Below are 7673 nucleotides of genomic sequence, written 5' to 3'. Positions count from 1 at the left end.
CTTCCCTTCAATTGTTTTCCATTAACCGTTTCGCTTCAGTTTGAAAACTATACTGCTGTTGTATCTTTAGCGGTCTATCCTGAAATCGCCTAGCAATCTTATAAAGCGAGTGTGTAAAACGAATTTTAAAAAATTGTTAGCAAAAAGTGTTTCGATCTCTTATGTCCCTGTAAAAACGACTGTTCAACCTTATCGCTTTGTATTTCTATTTCAGAATTATCATTGCCCAATATATCTGGTGTGCTGTGGTGTTGTCCCGTTTGACATAAATGATTGTACTTTGGATTACTTGCTTAAGCTTTAACCGAATGTTCGTATGCCAGGCCTAAAATAAGTTGTCGTGAAACCATCGAAAGTAAATGTATGTGTATGTGTATGTGTATGTATCCGAAATGAAAATTGTACAAATGTTTAACTTAGGCTAGGGTTATCCGAAAGATATATGTTTTGTGCATATTCGCAGTGTTCAACTTTTTCGTCGTCTTGTTTGTATATAAAAAATATGTTTCAAAAAGTTTGTTCTTTGGTTTTCGGTGTCTATTAAAATATGTTTTACAAATAGTTCAATCTCTGCTTATAAACATTTAAAAAATATTCTATCTGCACAATCAAATTGCATACTTTTGGGCGTATTGTCTGGGTGTATCCATCGACATTTTTTAGTTGGAGCTGTGCTTGATTTCCTTGTGGGATTATGACCATTTAAACAAAGTATTTGGTATTTAAATATATATATATGTATGTTTTGCCTAAGTTGCGTTGTTTTCTATAAAATTTTCAATGCATATTTTGCCTTTCGCCTAGCTAATGTCTGTTGGGGGTATCAAAAAGCATCTAAATTCTAAACTCACACATATACATATATCATATTATTTTGTTTTGAATTTCTTTTGATCTTCTTATGTTATCCTGCAGCTCCTTGATTTCTTTGTTCTCTACTTGGAAGTGAATTCTGCGGCAAATACTCCCTAGCTGGTTATCTTTTATTTTAAGACATGCACAACTGCTGCAAAAATACACCCATAGAGTAAATCAGCAGATAATCATCGTAACAATGCTACATTTTCCCACTTTTCTTCTCGCTTTCACTCGCTCATTGCACAGCATTATCTTAACTTAGATTCAGAGACGGATTTACTGCAAGGAACATGTGAATAACATATTATGCATAACCGGACTTATGACTAATCCATATGAATATACACAAATGTTACAATTTTAATGCTAAGCTGCAAAATGTATCCAAGTTTAGAGGGGTTAAACCAAATGTAAATATTAATATCTTTTATAAATAATGACCTTAACATCTGCGTTGCAAAGTTCTCAATGGCTTCACCTCAAAACTTAAACTTTAATAGTGTTAAATAGAGTAAAATGTCAATGCTAAAAGTCGTGTAAACAGTTTTATCAGAAGAAATGTTGCAGTATTTTTTCATGCCCCCTAAACTTTAAACTCTTTGCAATCTCTTTTCAGCCATTTTATTCCACTTCATTAACATGTTCGTGCAATGAAAGTTCAAGTTGGGGCTGATATCAGACAAGCCAAAATGCCAGCTACATTTTGTGAGGGTTATAATATAGAAAAATATAAATTCTTTGCATTTTATAGCGTTGCAAGAAACGCATGCATCATTTTCCATCGAAATAGCTGGTAAATGTTACTTTAAATATTTTTGGGCAATTAAAAATTACCGGAATTTCCTTCTCTCATATTTTACAAATATTTTACCGTCTGCATGCTATTTTGGCGTAAACATGTAAATTAAAAATGGGAAACAACACACAAAAATGCAAAATAAGCGAGGCAGGCCATCGCCCGCTTTTTGCTATTAGTTTTTTTTCTCCAAAGGACATTTAACCTTAAGCCATGGAAAAAAGGGATATGGGGGTTAGTAAAAATTCCATTTCAGGGCTGCAAGCACGTCCTTTCCCCCACTTTCCCCTAATTTCATTTCCGCTGCCATTTCAAGACTATTCACTTGCCAGTTTTATTTTTTTAATACACACAGCACCTTGGGCTACTAATTTCCTCGTGACCTGCGTAGTTTTCGTGCTAGCCAACTTCATTTGGCGGCGACAATGTTTTAGGCCCTCGAAAACACTTTGTTGGGCGTGTGTATGTGTTTATATAACAATTTGTACGGCTTTTGGCTCAGTTCGGCACGCACTCAGTGCTAATTAAAAGTCAGCACCGGCAACGCCCCAAAAAAATAACATAAAATAGCAGGAAAAAAACTATATGGCACATAGGAACCAACCATGCCAGCTGGCAGGTATATAGCGAATATATCGCGAATATATTTACAGTGTAGTTGAAAGTTGGCCCAAATGTGCTGACGCTGACGTGTTGCTTGGCTCTGCATTTTTATTTTATTTTTGGCACAAACAAAATGGCAAGCAACGAGATACAACGATTTGAAACAAATAGGACACCAGATAGCAAACCAGTTTGTTTAAAAGCGTCTTTTTTCCACTACCTTTTAAGACACCTCTGTTTAAATTTAACTTTACTGTATACTTTTATTTAGTGTTTTCAAACACATTTATAATAACAGAGAAATAATAAATTAGATACGTATAAAAATGTCCGTGTGCACATCGTAAAATCTAAAAGGTCAAATTGGAGACTTTTATAACAAAAAAAAAAAGAATTGCTTTTAGTAGTGCAGAGAGCTTTCCAACCTGCAGAACCCAAAGCCAATTACACATTTTTTTCTTGGCTAATTAACAAAATATACCCTGCCAGCATTTTAATTGCCAACCTATTTACATATTGACCATTGGTAACCAAAAAGGTCAACACACGCCTATTGTATGTGTGTATGTACGTTGGTTGATTCAGCAAACTGTGCCAGGAAATATGAATTTAGATGACACCAATTAACGCTGCAGTATGAATGCCACTGTGAAAATCGATAGCAATGCCAAATTATAACAATCCCATGTCGTGGGCGTTGTATCAGGAGATCAGGAGCAAAAAAAATCTAAATTATGCAAGTTGTTTAATTACAGTCTAATGGCATTCAACCGTTTGCCCATTTTGCCTATAATACCGAAATTGTTTTGCGGCCACAAAATCGCATATAGAGCAGCAAAAACGCCCACTGGATGACTCAACATGTGCTCGGTTACGCAAATAGAGGGAGTCGACTACTGCCCCACAGGAGACATTGCATCAAAGGGCTGCCGTTCAGTGTCAGACAACGCGGCGTATACGTCATATCGCAAGGTGGTGGCCCAGCAGCCAAAAGGTAGAAGGCAGAAATGAACCGGAGCGAAGCACTGCGCTTTATTTATTCATCCTGCATGCATATGTAAAGAGCCGCTCAGAAATCCCACAGCCGCCACTTTTACAGCCAACAAAATGACGGATATCATATACCCTTTTCCTAGTATTTACCATAAAATAATACAAAATACAGCGATTTCTTATTTCTTATTTACGAACGGTGAGTTGATGATATAAAGCGATATATACAAGTATTATGATATTAAGATGATGATAAATTGCAGAGTGATTTGAGTGAGGTCCACAGATTCACCTAAACTACACAGGACTCCAGGAGGCAAAGGGACCTGCCAAAGGATTCCATCAGACCACACTCACTTGCACAGGGACACACAGAGATGGCAGCTGGGCCACTGGAAGTTGTCTACGCAGCAGTGGCACGGATTCCCTGGTAAAGGGATGATGGGATGGAAACAGGGGGCGGGATGGCCAAAAAAGGAAAAAGGGGTGGGGGCAACAGACTTTCACCACCGCCAACAAAGTTGGCTTTTGTGTGTGTCGCTGCCGAGCGAGCGGAACCGAGATTAAAATTAAAATTTAAATTTATTTTAAGCTGACTTCTGTGGCATGGCCAATGGGTTTGGATTGTTTCGCGTTTTATGGCTGCTTTGCCACGCCCATTTTGAGTTCATTTTTGGTCAGTGCCAACGCATTTGCGCAGGATAATTACTGATTTTATTACTAATTAAACTCTAGAAAACATGGAAAACATTTCGAGCAGTTGGCTTAAAGCATATTTATCTGCACTGTGCACTAAAACTACAGTATCTATGCGAACACATTAATATGAGTAGAAAATTAAAACTGGTCTTAAATGCAGATCTAATCACACACCAATGATTGTGCCAATTAAATTCGCGATCAATGCAAGGCAGAACAACGATATGCGAACGTTCATTAATAATGTCATTTATTCTAGAATTTATTTACTATACTTTATTTGAGTATTGACATCTAGTGTCGCTTATGGGTTATTGCATCGTTTTAATAACACACTTAGCGTTATATACGCATATGAATATGAAACATGTTCGCCGTTCGAATGGCTCAATAAGGCAAAAGTTCGTACTATTTCGACGCCATTGCCAGTCAAATTTGTCAATAAAATAATTTTGCACAAATGTGGACGATTTGCATAGGCACGAACACATTGAAACGGATACGGATACGTTGGATACCAGTAGGAACCGGAAATATTATTGATTATCGCTGGAGCAAATATCAATAAGCGTTTATTTTCGTTCGGAATTTTTCTATTTTCTCGATTTCAATTTCAATATAATGCTCAGGGTTTCACCACGTTGGCTGTGCGAGAATAACATTATTATTTTATAGCCCCTCCTATCACTTCACCTATTTTTCTGGCAGAAAGCCTTCACTTGGCTCTATATATAAGTGCGACGAATATTTTCTTCCTATCCATTCGATTTTGATTTAGTTTTTTTCTAAGGAGAACTCAGCTACTCATTCACTTTTCCACTCCTTCCTCCGTTTAGCTGGCTGTCTAGTTTCTGCTTCCTTGACACTTTAAGTTGAACATTCATAACTTTCGATTTTGCTCCTTTTGCTGGGATTTTTAATTAAAGTGTTAGGCGAACTAACTGACACCAGGCTCGTGTGCTTGACTCCCTGACTGAGTGACGTGCAGGGGTCGCCGCCTTGGCATCAGACACTTGCCCAAAATGCCTGAAAACCCATTGGAGAACTGCATGTCAGACTAAGTTCAGGGAGTTCTCTGACACTCGCAATGGGTCTCTTGTCAGTTTATAACGATGGCTGAACTTGAACTGCTCGATGGTTGAAGGAGAGATAAGGACCCATAATGGATATATTCGAGCATTAAAGGCTGTGGAACTAATATCCACTTCAGCATAAAATGCCTAGTCGACGAAATAATGGTAGTGCTGCAACTAACCTGGCGTATACGTAATATGACCATACGGAATAATTTCCGCTTAATTTAACCCATAAAAGCCGGACAAAGGGCAATGTTGCGTAGAATGAGCCCCAGATTAAGACAAAGTACCCCAGTACTCCACCGATGCACCACAGGCAACAGGACTGGCCATTTCCACCTCTCTGGCCCATAAATTACAAGGGGGTAGTGCGCAAAAAAAGACGGGAAGGCGAAATGAAATGGCTAGGAAAAACTTCAATAAAGTGGCCGAGTGGTTTTGAGCCGGAGTTGTTGGCCGCCGGTAGCCGTTGGTCATTACTGGCTGGCCCCAGGAAATGGCTAGAACTCGAAAAAAAAAAAATGATAGAGCCCCAGGCCATTTGCTCCGCTTAAAGCGCACATGCAGCCCGCTGCAAATGACATAAACTGCATATGAAGCCCGTCGTGTTGCTTTTTATGGCTGCTTCGCATATAGCCGGGATTTCAGTGGCGGATGAGAGGTTTCCCCTTTGACCCCTCCATGCAACCGAGTGAGTACTTAAAAGCCTGCGTAAGAGCTCTAAGCTTTAAAGATATATGTTTAGTTTTTCCCATGAGGAATTTGGTTAGGATAAACCATGAGCTAAATGAAAAATTTGACATGCACATTTTTCTGGAACAATAATTTCAAAATTAAATGCCTAAAACTAAATACTTCAAGTCTTATTAAAGAGTAAAGAATATCTCCTGTTCCTTAACTGTTTTAATTTATAATAAAATATTTTTTCTAGGACTAGTCTTCATTTATCATTGCCGTAAGCTTGAAGTTGCAGTCTCTACCATATTAAAATAGCAGTTGACTTCTGACTAAGCAAAAGCAACTTTCTATCTTTTTTCCCTCGCGTGGATTATTTATCTTTCCGTATTCCGCTTTCAGCCGTCCCCCTGGTGGTTCAGAATTATAATGGCAACTTTTTATTTACTAGCTGTGCCCGTCCACGGAGCCCATAAAATATCACGGCCGGACTGTTCAGTTCAGTTTAGTTGAGTTGAGTTCGGTTCAGGTTCTAGCCGAGGAAGTTGGCACCAAGTGGAAGGTTCATCCCACTTGAAAGTTGCACTGGCATTTTGTTATTTTGCCATCCACCAGGCACTAGCCGCATTACTCAGCTGACCTCTTTGTGTGTGGGTGTCGAAGTCTCTGAATTTATTTTTGCATCTTTGCATTCTCAACCATTTCGCAATTTATTGTTTTCCCTCTATTGGGGTCAGTTTGTTTGGAGGAGGCTTTGCTTGTCTATGGCAAAAGGGCAAATACAGCAAACAAAAAGGGCGGCAACAAAATGAGGTTAGCTTTGTTTAGACAACCTGACCTCAGGGCCAAATCAGAGTATAATATATATATAAAATCGTATATTAAAATAACGAAAAGACAATGGCTGGGTCAGCAGAAAGCAGAAAGTGCCTGACATATTGACACACTTGGCGTATGATTGATTTTCGTTGCTTCTCTTTGTTAATCGCTGAGTTAAATAATAAGTTAGGGACTTGTTGATTCAACGCACCACAGGGGGCGGTCACCAGTGACTTGTGCCCTATTCACACAATCGAATCACAAAACAATGGGAACGCCCCCTCAATGATAACAGCCCATTATAGCCGTTGTTTATTGAGGTGTTTGTTTGTGGTGTGTGTGTGCAGCATGGAGTCTCCTCTGTGATATATACAAATAAGGCTGTGTAAATACATCGAATGGCAACAAACAACAACCAGAGCCCGTCATTGTCATTGTTATCTACTCAACTTGTCGCCCGTTACCACCCCTTTAACCATACCCTACCCATTCCAATTGCCTTCCCATTCCCATTCCCATTCCATGACAATGACAGGTGGCTCTGCCTCTGGCAGGACAGCCAGTCAACCAGTCACCCAGTCGCTGAATCAGCCATCCGGCCAGGTGGAAATCGAAAGAGCAACGCGTTATGCAAATGCAAGCTGGAAATGGGAAATGGAAAATGTAACATGCACAAAACACATTGTTGACATCGCGCCATTCGCGGAAAATCGCTCTGATGAAACCCATGGTTAACCACTGGATGGGAATGCGAAAACCGCACAAATATAACTCTTGTGAAATTTGTTATTGATTGATTTAGCGGAAGTGAAAAGTATTTTGAAGGCACACGATTCAATTGAATTATTTTGAACGAAATGTGAAAAATTTCATGCGTTTTAGCAGGATCTCAAAACATAACAAACCAATTTTCCCATCACTTTTTAAGTTTTGCCGCTTTTTAATTTCTCAATATGATTTAGATGTTTGTTTCAGAAAATAATCCAATAATTCCTTCTATTCGTAAGCCCAATTATTGAACATTAAAGTTTTATGTGCATTTCCTCCATCCCAAGAGCCACATTAACAACTATTCAAATTAAGTTCCATTTAACTGTCAGATGGCAATGCCCAATGTCGACCGCAAAACAATATTGGCAACAAGAAATTTGGCC

At 38.8% G+C, this 7673-nt stretch overlaps 1 protein-coding gene across 2 annotated transcripts in view; it reads right to left on the bottom strand.

Moving 5' to 3' along the window:
* Positions 1–71: 71 nt before the first annotated feature.
* Positions 72–7673, bottom strand: part of LOC116803633 — a 54607-nt gene continuing 47005 nt past the window's right edge. For both annotated transcript variants that reach the window (XR_004363701.1, XR_004363703.1), the window contains exon 5: positions 72–1229. The gene's annotated coding sequence lies outside the window, so the exon portion shown is untranslated. The remainder of the gene's footprint in view (positions 1230–7673) is intronic.

The sequence above is a fragment of the Drosophila sechellia genome, chromosome 2L (genome assembly GCF_004382195.2).
Source record: "Drosophila sechellia strain sech25 chromosome 2L, ASM438219v1, whole genome shotgun sequence".
Taxonomy (NCBI): Eukaryota; Metazoa; Arthropoda; class Insecta; order Diptera; family Drosophilidae; genus Drosophila; species Drosophila sechellia.
Note: the sequence above shows the minus strand (reverse complement) of the source record. Positions and strands in the feature narration are given on the sequence as shown.